An 18,533-nucleotide genomic window follows, 5' to 3' on the forward strand; every position below is an offset into this window, starting at 1 on the left:
TTTTATAAATCTAAAAATCCTTCACCTTCACAAGTCTGAGAGTTTGAACCTCATTACTATAACCCCCATCAAAAAAATCTTAAATCATTTTGGCGCCGCCGACGCGGATTTGTGTTTAGGTAGAATTTTTAGGTTTTTATTATTTATTTTTTACTATTATTTGTTCCTTTTTACGCTTCTTTTTGTGTCTTTCATTTACAGGTTCGAAGTGGAATACTAAGGACTTGGGAACAAAAAGCTTAAAGCTAAAAGCTAAAAGAGAAGAAAAAAGAAGACATAATTTTTTTTTTAGGATTTGTAAATAGGCTTTATATTTCATAATTTTTGGACTTTTTATTTGGAGTTTATTCTGGACAATTGGACTTTATTCTTTTTTTAACCCTACGGAAGGGTATTACTATTAAAAAAAAAAAAAAAATTATATAAACTGTGTGCAGGGAAGGACGACGATTACTATATCGTCTCTGCCCCTCGGGTTCGTACACGGCATAGGAGTCGTGGCCCGAGTCGACGACAACGGTTCATCCCCCGTCTGGTACGGGAGGTAAGTCCAATCGAAACACTCGCGAATCCCCTGCAAGCGAGTTACTGTATGACTTAAGGTGATAATTGTTTGAGGACGAACCGGACTGTCTTTATTTTCCTAGTAAAGGGAAAGGCCTGGCCTAAACAAGATAAGGGTTCGGATTTCATCACCGTTCCCTTCTTGCCCGTTTTAGGAAAACAAAACCTAACGCGAACCCAAGATTTAAAATCTGATTAGAAAGAGACCTATAGGGTATCGAGCTTGTTAGGAAAAAATTTCGAAGGATATTGGTTACCTTTTAAGCAACTTCAAAGTTCATGATGACTTCTGGGAGTTGAAACAAGCCGCCTTGTAACGCCGGTGAGGCCTTGGGTATCAAAGCTCCATTGAGCTTCCCTCGCCTCAGTTTCATCTCACATTAGCTCGGATTGATCCAGAGGGGTTGCTCAAACTGTAACGAATTCCCCTTCGAGAGATAGAAGTTGGTCTAGAAACAATCTAAGTGGAGCCATCATGATTTTTGTTTGCTAAAAATCTTTAGGTTTTCTTTGGTGGAGTCGAGTCGGCCTTGTTTGTGATTGTATAGAATCCCTCTGTAGTTTATATTTCTTCGGTGATGAATCCTTTTGAGGAGACGCCACCTGGGATGACGTTGCGAGAATATATGTCTATAAATTCTCGTTATCAAGAGACGTCTTCGGAAATGACTCTTGGTGAATATATGCGTGGGAAGCGATATATGGATACTCCAACTTTTATTGAGGAATCACCTCTAACGATCTATGAGAAATATTATAAACATAGACCATGTAGTTGGGAACAAAGCTTGAGAATTCGTGAATATCAAAATTTATATTGTGATAATGATGAGGAATAGGATGGTGATGATGATTATAATGATATTTCTAGTTCAAATCCAAATAATTTTAATAATTATTTACCTATTCAAAAGGACGAGGATTTGACTAGAAATACCCCCGTTTTAGACGATGATTACGAAACCGATGATGGTTTAGAGGAACCAGTTTATCTTGAGAGTACTGTTTTTGATTCAAACGATTTAGAAACAATAGTCTTAGAAAAACTCGTAGAGATTAGCGGGGATGAACCTGACTTAGAAAAATCAATCGCCCACTTTCAGGAATCTGATGACCTAGAAATTAGGGAGATTATGACCAGTCTACCTAGATACGCCGAAAACTCTAAGTTTGGGGGTGATTATCATTCTCCATGTTCTTTAACTCTTAAAAATATCCCTCACTTGGGACTTGACATCAATGCCTCACCCATCTTACGAGACTATCTTCGTACTCGTTTTCCCGAACTTAATAATATTCAACACGAGTCTCAACTGTTAGAAACCCATCCTCTGGTTGATGTGGTTAACCCAGGCAATAATACCAAGATTGACTTTTTTTTCCCACCAAAAACGTTTCTACCAATTGTGGGAACTTTTGATTTTAAGATGTGTCGGTTATTAAGATTTGAGACTAAACCTAATCACTTTAGGATATTAGGGTCGACACATTTTCTTAAGGAAGACCACCTCTTTCATTGTGGTCAGCTGTGTGAGTCAAATCTGATTGACTTAGAGGATCCCCAGTTATTCAGGTTGTTGTTATGTGCTTATAAGTTCTTAGTTGAGTTTTTCCAGACTCTAATACCTGAACCGAATCTTAGCTTTGAGGAAATCCAACCGATGAAAACCTTTTATTTAGACCCTTTTATAGAGCCTGAACCTGAACCACAACTAGATGTAGTTGTCTTAAGCAAGGGTATGTTCGGTATCTTCTTGGTCTATTGCAGTTTCCTCTTCTTGTGGGTAACACTTTTTGATCCAGATGACCCACAGTTATTCCGGCTACTACTATATGATTCTACGTGGTGACTAATCCTTGCTTAGTCTGGCTGAAGACTTTAAACTTAGCACTTCTTGGGAGCTAACCCAATATTCATGCGACATGGTAATATCTTTCCTTATCTCTTTTGCTTCATTGGTAACAGTTTCTCCTTGTTCATGCTTTTAATTTTATCTTTAGAACATCGAGGACAATGTTAGATTTAAGTTTGGGGGTATGGGAGAAACATTTTAGTCGCATTTTTGAAACTTCTAGCGTCACATAGTACCCGGTTAGCTAAGTTTACATACTGTTTCTCACCGAAAAGATAGAAATTGGAATGCTAGAGATAACAACCTATTGATACATTAGAGAAAAATACATTGAGATCCTTGAAATTCAGGAGAGAACTTGTTCCTTTTAGAGGGCAACCGTGATGGACCTAACCATCCATGATGGAAAGGCAAGTAGGTCAGAAGGAAATGCCAGAAAGACAGAGCAACCTCACAATGTAGTCTTAGTTACTGGATTACGACTCTCTCTCAGTAGAAACTTATCATCATCAACAAGCGGAGTGACATCAAAATTTATGAAAAAGTTGAAGACGTTTAAGGTTTAGAAGCAACAATAGAAAAGAATAATTCAAAAATCAAAGTTGAAGACTTAGTTACAAGAAGTTACAAGAGCAAATGATATAAGTTGTTGAAGTTCATGATACCAAGACATCACAAGTTGTGAAGATCCAAGTTCTAAAGTCCTTCTCTCATGGCCATGTAAATTTTTGTCTTGTAAAAAAAAAAAAAAAACATCATTACGTTCTTTTTGTTCAATAAGGCCATAGGGAAGAAGAAATTTATAAGTCAAGAAAGAAATCGAAGAGAAGAGTTAATTGTCAAGGTTCTATGAGGTTCGAGAGTTTATCATCAACAGTTGAAGACCGAAGAAGACGTTATTTCTACTGAGCACTGTGAGAGAGTCGAAGAAAGATGCATTTTGGTTGCTTTGTTAGTCTGCTTTCAATCTGGCACAAGATCTTTCTAGCACTGGTTTAACTCATCACACGTAATTAGTCCAGCTGTGTAGCAGATGTCCCTCTCATCTTTATCTCTCCTAATCTTATCCATCTGTAAAGCAGCGGACGCATCTTACAATGTTTATCTAGCTGTGTAGCGGATATCTCTTTATCTAGCAGTCGTGCAGATGTGTCTCCCCTTTTCTTCAGTCAACTTTAGAGCTGACACCTTTAATTTCTCTGGCATTCTAGTTACTTGGATATAGGTTGAGAATATGTATGTCCTCATAGCTCTTTGGATACTTGTGACCAATTAGAAGTCATGGTTTTTGTGGGTACACCTCTGTTAAACCCACCCGAGATTAACTCGGTTTTATTTTTTAGTTTTGCTCGAGGACTAGCAAATAATAAGTTTGGGGGTATTTGATAGACGCATTTATGTGTCTATTTTGTTCTCAATATTCTGTATTGTTAGACTCGATTAAGTATTTATTGTGTTATTTTGTGTTTTTGTAGATGTTTTTAGAGAAATAAGCCCTTGCGGCGAAATGGGCTCAAAAAGTGGTGTTTTACACCCCGGAGAAAATTACTGAAGGCACCCCATAAATGCACCGGAAACGCCCCATAAATGTGCTTGAGGAACCCAGAAAAATTACTATTTCCACCCCAATTTCTATTCGCACCCCAGCTCTGGTTAAGGGGCACCCTTCTTCTCAAATTCAAAAATAAATTTTGGCGGGAAATTTTCTTTATACACTGGTAGATTTTCCAATCGATTTTTGAAGGTGTTATAAGGAGATTAAATAGCTGAAACTTAATGGGTATATGTGATATGGATATAAGAAGATATTGTGGTGGTTGGGATCGATCAAATTTTGCCAGATAATCGATTCTCGATTAAAGAAGGAAAGAAAAGATATCGGTTAAACTTGGAAAGAAAATTACGTAAAGATGCTGCATGGGTTGTGGAAGTTAAGTGCAGATATTCTCCTAGGTTGCATATCAACAGATTTTGGAAATTATCAAGACAATTAACGCATGCAGAGAAAGAAAATAAGAAATTATTCCCAAGAATAATTTTCCTTTACTGTGAAAATTTTGAGGAATTAATGGCGAGATTTGATGCGCCTGGAATGTATAAATAGGAGATACATGAGTCCTAAAAGGGTTGTCGAGAGTTTGGGGAAGCTTTGGAGGCTACAGAGTGAAGAAAAATCGAGTTGCAGAGCCACCATTTCTGCTGCTGCAACTCAAGAACACGAAGAACATTAGACAACCAGAGACAGTCGTTCATACTACAATAACAACGACTGTCAGCTGAGGGTCGTAGTATTCTGTATACTACAACACTTTTCATTTATCGTTCTTTGTAACGGTGTTTGCAACAATTATAAACGTTGCAAACACTCGATTTTCATTATTATCTCCATTTCATCATTTGTACACCTCTTTTGAGCAATGAAAAATTCCTTTGAGCATGTTTCCAATATGCGGAGTTAGAACCCATCACTGGGACGACGGAGGAGGCCGAGCTTCATACATGGGTAATTTTGTTAATTCTTTTTAATACTTTTGCATTAAAAATCAATTGAAATATGATTTAATTAAATTGGTCGTTATTTGATTAGATGAGTCATGCTTAGCTTAGGTGATTTGATGTTCCATGCTTAACATTTACAATCAATGTTTTGAGAATCTACTGGCAAAATAAGAGTCCATATAATTTATGTTTTGAGCGATTATTGTTGAGAATAAATCATTGAGCCCTATGTTATGAAGATTGGCCGAATCATTAGTCCCAGTACCTCTCTACCAATTTGTCAATATTTTTGTATATAATTTTTATAAATCTAAAAATCCTTCACCTTCACAAGTCTGAGAGTTTGAACCTCATTACTATAACCCCCATCAAAAAAATCTTAAATCAGTAACAATTATATCTGTTACAGATTCGGCTGTAATACTATTTTCTTCAATAAAACACCTATTCAGCCATGAGTTATTATTTTGAGCGTGTTTTCACCATGAAGAGCTAAACCCCAACGCTGGGACGACGGAGGAAGCCTTATTTCACAATTGTTTGGTAACTATATTCGATTTTGTATGACTTTTGCACTTGTTTTAATTGATTTATGATTTTTCTTGATTAGTTGTGATTTTTTCTGATAGCGTATGCTTAGTCTAAGAACTCTTGATGCGCTATGCTTATGATTTACATCTAATTCTTTGTAAAATCTACTTTTGGCAAAGAAAGGAGTCGACAAAAGAGCTAGAATTGTTATGAGTCATTATATGAACCAATTGAATGTGATTAATGGTGGAAACCCAAGTTCCAGTTCTCTCGATAAATTGTGACAACATTTTCTAGTATTTTCTATTTTTAAAGTCTAAAATCAATCTTTACAAGTCTTTGAACGAACTTTTACTACCACTTTACAACATCAATTTTTGGCGCCGCCGATGCGGACTTGTATTTAGATTTGTTTTAGGTTTCTTTTTCTTTTTCTTTTTTTTCTTTTTTGTTCTTTTTTACGCGTTTTGGTATTTTTCGATTCTTTTCAGATTTGGAGCGAAGCTACAAGGGAAGAAAAAGTTTTATAAAAGGAAAGCATCGCCAAAGAAGGAAAGAAAAGAGGAATCCGAAAGGAGTGAAGAAGAAGATTTTGTATATAGTTATTTTGTTTTATTTTTAGAAACTGTAAATAGGGTGTTATTTTTGTAATTTTTCTTTTCCTTTTTGGACATTTTTATTTTTGGACTTTTTGGACATTCTTGGACATTATTTTTAAACCCTAAGGAAGGGTTAAAAATTAAATATAAATTGTTTGCAGGGAAGGACGACAGTTACGATACTGTCTCGGCCCCTCGGGTTCGTACACTGACATCGGAGTCGGTGGCCTGAGTCGACATCAACGGTTCATCGCCCGTCCGGTACGGGAGGTAAGATTCTATCCACCCACGAATCCCCTGTCAGTGGGTTTTATTTTGTGTAACAATTCACACCCCTGCAATAGAATGTCGAACTGGTATTACAATAGCCAATACAACGAATATCAGACTGAGTTTCAAAATGGACGTTACTACTTTGACCATAGTGTGAATAATGGTTGGGAACATCAGCCTTTTGAAGGTTATGGTCCATACCATGGTGATCCCAATTACTATCCACACGCCAACCGGTCATACGAGCAAAATTCCTCTCTACTAGAGTCGACACGTAAGTTAGCTGAGTCGACACGTAAGTTAGCAGAAATGAATAACTTAGTTATGGACGAAAGAAATGCAACGAGTGAACTTTCCTTCCTAGATTCAATCAGGAAGTCATGTGAGTCGACTCAAAATATTTTGTTAGAGGCCAAGAACATAAATGCTCTTAATTTCCAATATAGTGTTTCCAATAGTACCTTTGAAAATGAAGATAGTTATTCACATAATCAAGATGACGAGGATAAAATTGGTAACACTACTTGTTTAGATGAGGTTCAACCATTTTCATGTTATTATAATGATGATTATGATGAGGATAGTGTTGATGAAGAATTTCAAATAAGTAGGCATAATGATCAGGAATTTGTTACTCCAATTGAGCTTAATAATGATAATGTTTCTAGTTCAAATCCAAATAATTTTAATAATTATTCACCTAATCAAAAGGACGAGGATTTGAATAGAGATACTCCCGTTTTAGACGATGTAGTATTTCCTTTTGATTACGAAGCTAATAATGGTTTAGAGGAACGAATTTATTCTGAGAATACTGTTTTAGAGTCTAGCGATTTAGAAACATTAGTCTTAGACAAAGAAAGTGAACTCGTAGAGATGAGTGAGGATGAACCTCACTTAGAAGAATCAATTGACCATTTTCAGGAATCATATGACCTTGAAATTAGGGAAGTTGTGACTAGTCTTTTTAGAGACACTGAAAACTCTAAGTTTGGGGGTGATTATCATTCTCCATGTGCTTTAACTATTAGAAAGGTCCCTCACTTGGGAATTGACATATGTGCCTCAACCATTTTACAAGATTATCTTCATACACGTTTTCCTGAACCAGTGATGTCATAAGAAGTTCAGTTGTTAGAAACCCATCCTCTGGTTGATGTGGTTTACCCAGGCTATGATATCCAGATTGACTTTGTTTTCCCACCAAATATTTTTCAACTGATTGTGGGAATGTGTAAGTTTCATATGTGTCAATTATTAATTTTTGAGACTAAACCTAATTACTTTAGGAGATTAGGGTCGACACATTTGTTTAAGGAAGACCACCACTCTCATTGTGGTCAGCTGTGTGAGTCAAAACTGATTGACTTTAAGGATCCACAATTATTCAGGTTATTATTATGTGCTTCTAAGTTTTTACTTGAGTTTTTCCAGACTCTAATACCTGAACCGGACCTTAGCTTTGAGGAATTCCAGCGCATGAAAATATTTTATCTAGACCCTTTCATAGAGCCTGAACCTGAACCACAGCTAGATGTAGTTGTCTTAAACAGGAAACTAGACAAGGGTGCGCTTTATTTGTTAATTTTCTTGGCATGTTGCAGATTCCTTTTATTTGTGATAGCTCTATTTGGTTTTGATGACCCACAGATATTTCGACTATTACTTTATGATACGAGGTGATTAATCCTTTCTTATGTCTGGCTGAAGACGTTAAACTTAGCACTTCTTGGGAGGTAACCCAATCTCATGCAACACGGTAATATCTTTCCTTTACTCTTTTGCTTCAATGGTAACAGTTTCTCCTTGTTCATGCTTTTAATTTCATCTTTAGAACATTGAGGACAATGTTAGATTTAAGTTTGGGGGTATGGGAGAAACTTTTTAGTTGCAATAAATAAACTCCAGAACCTAGAAATTTATGCCTATTAAGGATTGCACTAACCAATCTAAGTGGATGGAAGCATTTTGGTTGTAGGAGTTGAGGAACCAATCTGATTAGATGGAAACATCTAAGAGTCTATTCATAAAAGCACAGAGCTCAGGTGTTAGAAATAACATGGTAGTTTCGCCATATCTCGTTGAGTCCTTTTCACTTATGTTTTTATTTTCTTTTTAAATATGTTTCTAAGTGATTTGGTGGGGCTCACGATTCAAGTTGTTACCAATGCTAGGGTGAATTAGAGTGATTGAGATACCATGAAAAAAAAAAGAGTTGAAAAGAAAAAAAAAAAAAAAAAAGATGAAAAAAAATTGAGACCGGACCATTTGACCAAAAGGAATAAATTCAATAAAGTCGACCACTGGTACCCTTGTATATGCCAGCTGTGTTGACCTAGAGTTAGGTTATCGACCACTGGTTCCCTTGTATATGCCAGTGTGATATTAGTCAGACTAGTATCTCAATCCATTAGGATAGGTTCATTTTGGCGGAGGCCTTCAGACAGATATGGGAAACGCCGTTCACTTAGTAAACATCAAAACCATCTATGTTTTTCTCTATATCCATCTTCTTGATCTGTCCATGTGATTAGTTTTGACTCCGGATATTGATGTCCATAGTGCGACTATCTGAGTAGAGCTCTGTCACTTATATATGAATTTTAGTATGCTTGAGTGCAAACTCGTGTACAACAATTGGAATTTCGCATCAGGGTACTTCCTCTTATAGTCAATAAATATGCCAACCAAGGAGATTCTTTAGTGCCTTCCAAGGTTCTGCGTAGATAGTTAGGGTCTGGAGTAAAGGTTTTGTGGGTATATCTCTTGTAAGCCCTCCCGAGACTATAACTCGTCCACTAGGGCCACCTAGGGGTTTAAAGGCTTATTGCATACGCTAAATGCAACCGACGATGCCTGCGACAGTGAGTTAGGATTTTATTTTCTATTTTTGATTTGCTCGAGGACTAGCAAATAATGTTTGGGGGTATTTGATAGACGCATTTATGTGTCTATTTTGATCTCAATTGTATATATTGATAGTGCTCGATTTGTATTAATTTGGTTATTTTATGTTTTTGTAGGTGGTTTTGGAGGAATAAGCTCTTTCCCCGAAAAATGGCTCGAAAAGTGACATTTGCGCTCGTGTGAGAAAATTACTATTCGGACCCTCGATTTAGATAAGGGGTAACCTAATTAAAGGGGCATCCAAATCACTATTCACCACCAACTGTTATTTTCACCCCCATTTCTGTTAGGGGGACTTCACCTTCTTTACGTGAGAATTGAAATTGGCGGGAAATGTCGCTTTCAAAAGAGCTACTCATCTGCGTATTGCCTGTGTTGGATTTTGGTCGATAATCTCGTTGATATCTTCATGGTAATGAATTGGTATGATCCTGTTATGACAAAACAGGCGAGGTAATGGGTATAGAGTCGGAAATCAACGGTTATAAACAACACAGAGAGAAGAGGGTTTATCGGGTATTTTGTTGGCTTTTATTTCGGGAAGTTGCGCGCAACAAAGAGGAGATATGGTCGGATTTTCTCTAGGGAATGATTTGATTAATTAAAAACAAGATTAGCTACGTGTGTTTAGTCAAAATATTCAAGTTTCCATACTCATCTCATCAAAACAGGGAAGACATATTCGGAAATATTCTATCTTAATTATGGAAGATACGTGACTAACATGAAGGAAAATATGTCTTTGCAGATTTACTATATCAATGAGAGAGATATCTACAGCAACAGACGGACGGACAACAAGGTAAGAAGTTATCCCAGAGAGTTATTTTCCGTGGAAAAGAAGAAAAATATCTCGTGGATTGTGGGTGAAGAAAACGGAGATTAACTCGAGTGATTTGGGGAACTGTTGAGTATATAAGGAGTTGGGATAGGTCAGAGAAGGGGGTCGATACTTTGGGGTACGCTGCAGAGCTAAAATTAAAACTGCAGGAGTAGCAGCAGCAGGAAGAAGACGAAGCTGAATAACATAAGGTTGTAAAGGATAGTCGTTTCTTAGGGTCTTAAATTCAGAATCCTGTAACAGTCCATTAATAACAATTATCTTCAGTTTGCAACAATTTCTGTAACAGTTGACTCTGTAATAATTATATCTGTTACAGATTCGGCTGTAATACTATTTTCTTCAATAAAACACCTATTCAGCCATGAGTTATTATTTTGAGCGTGTTTTCACCTTGAAGAGCTAAACCCCAACGCTGGGACGACGGAGGAAGCCTTATTTCACAATTGCTTGGTAACTATATTTGATTTTTTATGACTTTTGCACTTGTTTTAATTGATTTATGGTTTTTCTTGATTAGTTGTGATTTTTTCTGATAGCGTATGCTTAGTCTAAGAACTCTTGATGCGCTATGCTTATGATTTACATCTAATTCTTTATAAAATCTACTTTTGGCAAAGAAAGGAGTCGACAAAAGAGCTAGAATTGCTATGAATCATTATATGAACCAATTGAATGTGATTAATGGTGGAAACCCAAGTTCCAGTTCTCTCGATAAATTGTGACAATATTTTCTAGTATTTTCTATTTTTAAAGTCTAAAATCAATCTTTACAAGTCTTTGAACGGACTTTTACTACCACTTTACAACATCAATTTAAAATCACATCAGTAACCATGTGATATCGAGATGGATTTGATATCTTTGGCAAAACACTTGCAACGCAGTTTCACTGTCAAATGAATGGTTTAAATGTAGTTTTGGGAAATCCTTAATTTGATTATTCACTTTATTAGTTACTTGGTTCAGTATTGTTCTAACTTCTATGTAAACGTATGGTCACTGCTTTCGCCAAAATAGACTCTTCGCTGATGAATGTAATTATTTTTTTGCCTTGAGTATCGCATTGTATCAACCTCTATACCGGTTTGATTTTGAGACAGTTATGTACAACACGGGAAAAAACTTCAACGATACAACAATCAAAACCCCGGGCCGTTTCGGCACGGGTCATATTCTAGTTCCATAACCAATAATAAAATTCTAGCTCATGTTCATGGAGTTCATAACAAGAAGAAAAAGAAGAGCTTTCATATTTCTAAACCCTAGAACAAAAGTAGAAGAAGTAGATATTAGATCAGTATCCCCGTAGATATCAGGGTGTCTCTTTTTATAGATATCTTCTTCACGCTGGTCGTGAGCATTAGCTGTTGAAATACCAAGTGGCCCAACAGGTCCGACCCATACTCGCTCTGGCCTCTAACCAAGCCCATACGCCCATTAGATATTGGAAAATTTCTTGTTTGGTCCTAGGCCCATATAGTTATTTATAGTAGGGTCCAACCGGATTTTTTTTTTATCCGGAGGTCCAAAATTAATTAAAACATGGAAATGTCCATAATGCCCATTACTACCAAACGTGTGTGTCTACACTGCTTACAAATTTGAGTACATATCTGGTTCACTGCTTAAAAATTCGAGTACATATTTGCTACACTGCTTACAAATTTGAGTACATATCTGTCGCACTGCTTAGAAATCTGAGTACATATCTGTCGTACTGCTTACAAATCCGATTATATATCTGAATGCTTACAAATTCGAGTACATATTTGCTGCACTGCTTCCAGGTAGAGTACAAATATGTAAGAATCAATGATAAATAAATTAGAAAACGTGTTACATCACATACATTGTGATGATTATAATTTTTCTTCGACTGTATTGCCATGCTTCTGGGGGCAAAGCAAGGATCTTCTATTATCGTTTTCTTCTTAACTGCATATAGATTGACTCGCTTTACGTACTGCTAGTGTCAATGCCTGCAGACACACAAAAATTAAAACGTTCATCATAGGGGCCATAACTTATGCCCAAACATACATAGTCTAATTTGAGGAACCATACAAACCAATGCAAATAAAACTCATAATGCACGACAAATGGTCTCCACCAATAAATCCAGAATTTAATGAACCTGAAAAACTGTGGGCTGCACGGTGATATTACTGACTGAGCCATCCTGCTCTGTCGCGGTCTCCACCAATAAATCCTGCAGAAATACATCGAAGTCTGGTCAACAAAAGCAGCAATCTCATAGAAATCCAGTCATAATATAACTGAAAAACATATTACTTCTGCTGAAATAAGTCGTGCAACTATGTTTTTTGTTTTTGCTAGTTTCTTACAGTTAATCGACAACCAAAAAACTAAACTGGAAGCACATAATTGGCATTCTTGATGCCCCTTCCATTAATCCAAAGCATCTAATACACAAACAGTTAATACATTAAGAAAAAGAAAAAAAACATTAGTATCAACAATGAGAAGACATTTACAGCATAAGTTGTGCTTTACCCCGAAGCTAACATTAGTAGTTTTCCTCAATCATAGCCATAAAGAATTTAAAAGGGGTGTAATTAAATTCAAATTACCATGGGAGGTTATCAATGATTTTACCTGTCGATTGTTACCACATAATGAGAAATTTTTTATCAACAGTAGCTTAATCAAATCTAAGAAGAGTCGAATCTGAAACGCAGGAGACATTAATTTAACATCTAAAATAAAAATGGTTCTAAGCAAGCACAGGGATTGCAATTCGGTGGATCAATGAAGGAACCCCAACCTTGAGTGTTACTGAGAAAAGTACACATATGTTCCAACAACGAAGTTCTCTATGTCACATTTGTTATGCAACTCAGATATGCGCACATATTAATAAATTTAATCTGCTTGCAAGGCTCTATTACTGTCGTGGAAATATATACTCGATAGGATAATAAAATAGCAAAACCCAAACTCCTGAATCAGCTAATATCAATATAGAAGACAATGGTCATGGAAAAAATCAATTAATGTTCCACTGAAGAAGAATTCTTTTCAAAGACATCTAAATCAATTCCTAAGTTCTACGCCATGTCTCCAATTTATGCTCATTTCCTAAGCTTTATCAAAACCATTGTTTCATCTGATGTGTTCAACTTAGTCAGCATTTACAACTGTCCAGATGATAAATAAGAAAGTTAAGTTAACATATTAACTGAACCAAACATGTGAGAGCAATCATTCTACACCGGAAAATCCCTATTATTGTGGCGATTTTTCAATAGCATTTTTCTCATCTTTGGTCGACTCTTCCTGCAAAGGAAAAAAAAAGAAATGGTTAACCATTTAGTTATATATAGAGTTGATAAAAAAAAGATCAACATTGGTGTCAGGGAGAACAGACTGGAGCTAAAATGCATTCTTAAAAACGACAATCGTTGCAAGATAGGAATATTCTTTGATAGTAATTAACTTAAGGTTAGTTATTTGTATACACGACTCATGGAGACTGTATTGGCTAATGCAATTCCATAGCAGTTGGGGCTTTAGTTCAATATTAACAGCTCAACACCATAGTACCAACTCCATATGCTCATCATCAACGGCCGGTTGTCTCCCAACCAACTTTGATGTCGTTTGATACATATATATCCGCTGCTTACAATTCGAGTACATATCTGTTGCACCGCTTCCAGGTAAAGTATATATCTGTTAGAATCAATTATAAATAAATTAGCACATATTTCAGTATTGCGCATATGTACTCATGGATCAAACAAAAAAAAGTGACAAAACTCTGAATAAAACAGAATCAAAAGAAGTTTCTATCAGTACGCCTTATACGTACTGTGTATTCATGAAATAAAAATCAACTGCCTGTAAAAAAGAATTGATGAATCCTCCAAATGTCAGAGTTCGGTGCCGTACCTCAAGCCAAACTGATGTAGTTTCACTTCCTGTGAACAGGTATTGACCTAGAAAGATGGTGTCTCCTTTCTTTACTGCCTGCACAGAATCATATAGCTTAGGATAACATAGTCACACAGGTATCGCAAAGACAACAATTGGAAGGTTCAAGGGAACATCTACACTGTCATCCTTCTTCCTAATCATTGTTTTCCAATTTTACGATATACATCAACAGAACGCAAACATATTCGAATTATGTGACAACAATTCCCAAGCCCAAACTGAAATTACACTATGATTTAACCAAAATTTCAGCACACCTTTGCTAATCCATCATAATTGATTGGCAATACATCTGAAGTTGCTTCTTTATCTTGATCCGGAGTCAAAACAACCGATGATTCAGCCTTCAGTGCAATCGATTTTTCACTTTTATTAAGAACTTGCAATTCAGGGCCTATTGTATCTAGCATAACCTGAAACAAGTGAACAACAAGATATGCACATTTATTATCAATTTTCACTCTATAATCCATAATAGCAATTCCAAAAAAACGATTCAAAAACTGCAACAACAACGAAGATCATGACAATTCCTTAAACAATCCAATTCAAATCAACAAAACTTACAACACAGAGCTTCTTAGTACTCTTAACAAGTATGATTAGTATGATTTTGAGAAAATAAAGAAAGAAAATAACTAGAAAATCAAATTGAGAGTTCAAATAAGCTAAAACCATCAAAATCTAACCAAAAAATCGAATAATTACGATCAAGATTCATAAAAACAGTACGTCATATACGTACTGATGTTTAATACACAAGCAAAAACTGAAACCAAACATATAGAAGCATAGTAAACACAGAAAAATCAGTACGTCATATACGTACTGATGGTTAATACATAAAACTAAACTGAAACCAAACCAAAAGCCAACAAAATGAAACTAAAATTCTAGATCTACAAACGAAACAAACATAAAACATGATTTTATAACTAGATCTGGACTATTTTCATCAAAAACCTTCAGTACATCATATATGTACTGATGATTAATACACAAAAGCAAACTAAAAACAAACCAAAGACCAACAAAACTGAGTTAAAACATCAGATCTAATAATGAAATGAACATAAAACATCACTATCTATCTAGATCTAAAGTATTTTTACCAAAATTGAAGTAATTCCTACTTAGATATTTGGCCTTCAGTTCTTTGGAACTGACAGCCTATTCTAGCCTTCAACAGCACCTCCAGGCAACCGCAATACCAACTCTGCTTCCCTGTAATTCACATACAATCCATTGCAATCACCACGTCCGTTCTGCAGCTTCATTTATCAACACAGAAACAACCAAACTGTCACAGCTATCACAGAACCATCAGCAACATAACCTGCACTACCTCAACCCACTAACTGCAATACAACATCAGACCACCTTCATCTGTCAGGTCCATCATCTCTATACCACAACCTCAAGCCACAGCAGTAGTGCTAACAGTTTGGCACTTGCTTCTTGCTCTTCTAAAATCTCTCGAAAACCTTCGCCTTCGCATACAGTCACGGCACACATTGCAAAACAGCAACCAACATTCCATTTGAACCAAACCCACAGCACCACACTGCAATATATCATTTCCAGTCCACTCCTGCATCATTCAACCACCACCTGAACCTAGGCATTCATCTAAACAGCATCACCACTTCTCATCCAGTCACATTAACCACCAAATCCATGACATCTTCTCAGTTCAGGCACCAATACACAGCACTTTATATAATCCCGCCATTCCAGCTCATACCATTCTGCAGCTTCTAGCATTCTACCAACAACAACACCAGTTTCTGCGAATCATCGCTGCAATAACATCCATTACTTTCTTTCTCAGTTCTGTAATTTCAGATACCACCACTGTCTCAGTACCCAGCTCTCATCCGTTTCTCCAACTGTAGCTCTACCATCTCAGCCTTGCAAACTCTTGAGACAACACATATCGCCACCAACTCCATCACAGCAGAACCACCACGAGCTAGAGCACCATTTCAGTTCACCTTTGATCCTGGAAGCAGCATCACATTAACCTCAATACTAGCCGCAACACAGAACTCAACTCCATAGTCAAGCAGCTGCAACATTCTTCAATTCGAACTAAGTTTCATAACCATCTCTACTGCCACTCCTCCAATCTCAGTAAACCCTTAAAACCAAGACAGTTGAGCACCACCATAATCACCTTCAGTACCCAACTGTTCTTCTTAATGCTCTTAGTTTGATATTCCGGCCATCAACCAAACCTACCAGATACTCAAGCCATAAAACCCTTGTAAAATCCATGGCAGCAAACACAATTCTTCCTACAAACTCCAACTGTTGTAGCTTCTTGCAAACCCTGCTCTTCATTTGATATCCCCGCCATCAACCATCCCTGCTTCATCAGTCCATCACCACTATTTTCTGCAGCATCATTGAACCACAGACTAGCCATTCCACCTGCAATTCCATCTTAATCATTATTCTGTCAGGCGTAATTACAAACACCCTGTATGCACAAATTCATCATTCTTTCTTCAAAATCAAAACATTTTCAATATCAACAGCAGCCCCACTGATGAACAAACCCGTTCCATCTCCATTTCAGCTCAGTTGAACTGAAACAACACCACCATTAAATTCAGTTGAAACCCATCTTATTTCCACCACTTGTAAACTTTGAATCTCAGTTCTTCTTCTCCTTCTTCAGATCCCCATCTCAGACAGCAGTAACTGAACCACTACAAACCCATTTGTTACTTTCTCTTAATCGCCGACAACAACTCTCAATTACTCTCGAACCACTTGACCGTCAGTGAGATGGAACCGCAGCAAACCCTTTGAGCAGAAAAGGCCGAGACATATGAACTGATTTCTCGACCTAGCTGTTAGGTTATATGAATTGGGATCGAGGTGCCCCTAGTAAACCATTGTCTGTCTTTAACAATCCTTAGTGACTCCCCATAGTAATGCTTGCCAGAACAGTAGGTTTCCCCCTAGTAATCTCTCAATTCCCTTGTAAACGTGGCTGCCTCCTAATAATCTTGAGAAAAAGTTGGAGTGCGCTTAGAATTTGATGGTTTCCCTCGCAATTGTAGACTTGCATCCTTGTACGCTCCTGGCCATCGCTTTCCAATGTTGCTAAGCGATGAATTAAGTTCTTATTTCTCTTCTTTTTTCTCGTATGATTCCAAAACATCTATAACACTCAAAACGAAACATAAGATACATAATTTACTAGAAAAATAGCAAAGAAAACATAAACAATAGATAATAAATAAGGTGTTTAAGACACCTATCATATGTGAAGACTGAACCATTCTATTTTACTCACTATCTTACCATTCTATCTTTTTGAGATAATGTCGTATAGCTTCTAGTAGATTTAAAAATGAGAAATTTTGAGTTAAGCTTGTCTTGTTAAAAATCTCGAATTATGGTTCTAGCAAAGATGTTCAACGATCCTTAACAACATTAGTTCTAAACAATTTATTGTGTGAATTAATTTGTAGATCAATAGAAAATTTCCCATGCAAATGATTTTATCACGTGGGAATGTTTCAAACATCATAAGAGAAAAATATTGAACTATCTGATGTTTCTACTCAGGGTAGGTTGGCGAACCATTTCGCTAACCATAAATATCTAAGTTTCACAAATACAGGAAGGTTTGCGAACCAGTTCGTAAATCGTGAATTCAGTTGGAAACAGTTCACGAACCGTTGTGAACTGATTTATTAAAGTTAGTATTATAAGCTAGCAGTTGACGAACCTAGTTCACGAACCGTGGTCAACTGAGTTGAGTAGTTGATAAGCACGTAAGTGCTACATTTTATACCCATATTTATATTATCTAGGCTTCGATATTTTGGCTAATAACAATATTTTAGTGCTTTTGTAGAAAGTACAAGGAAATCTATTCATCCGGGAAGAAAACGGTTAATTACGAAGCAAAAGAGTGTTTGCAATAGAAAGCTCAAATTCTGCATATCACGACACCTGCAGTAGCACCCTATGCTAACCTCTTATAATATACTCAGTACCACTTCGCCTAGCATTTCAGTAGGGGCTTGGGAACGTAATCCCACTAGTTGGTATTGGTAATCAAGAAGGCAGACGTGGCCTCATTAGCACCACATTTCTAAAGCATCATTTGTACATTGTCATAACAAAAGAAAGTTTTATTTCTTTCACACTGCGACAATGAATACAGCAGCAACGGGAGTTCTTGAAGCTGTTGTTCGATGGGGGAAGGATGGAAGGCGGCTGTAGAGCCAGGGAGGCGGCTGCAGAGCCGAAACAGTGAAGGGAAGGATTGCGATTCTGGTGTTTTCTGGTTTGCGATTCTTGTGTTTTCCTCCATTTTAATTAGCTGAGTGATTCTCTATATTATGTTTATGGCTTTTAAGAAAGCCATGCTTTGCTAATAACTTGTAACTAGGGTTCTTATGGCCGAAGATACTTGATTGGGTATTAGGTTATTTTTAAATGGAATTGAATTATTAAGCAATAGACCATTATGATTTGAATTGA

The 18,533-nt window shown here is 36.6% G+C and overlaps 1 long non-coding RNA gene across 1 annotated transcript; it reads right to left on the reverse strand.

Moving 5' to 3' along the window:
* Positions 1-13,293: 13,293 nt before the first annotated feature.
* LOC113276580 lies at positions 13,294-16,848 on the reverse strand. The gene is made up of 5 exons (XR_003324567.1): positions 15,140-16,848; positions 14,285-14,440; positions 13,983-14,060; positions 13,550-13,763; positions 13,294-13,367 (listed from the first exon to the last, which is right to left on the reverse strand). It is a non-coding gene; the product is annotated as an uncharacterized LOC113276580 (long non-coding RNA).
* Between the last annotated feature and the right edge of the window lie 1,685 nt (positions 16,849-18,533).

The sequence above is a fragment of the Papaver somniferum genome, chromosome 4 (assembly GCF_003573695.1).
Source record: "Papaver somniferum cultivar HN1 chromosome 4, ASM357369v1, whole genome shotgun sequence".
NCBI lineage: Eukaryota > Viridiplantae > Streptophyta > Magnoliopsida > Ranunculales > Papaveraceae > Papaver > Papaver somniferum.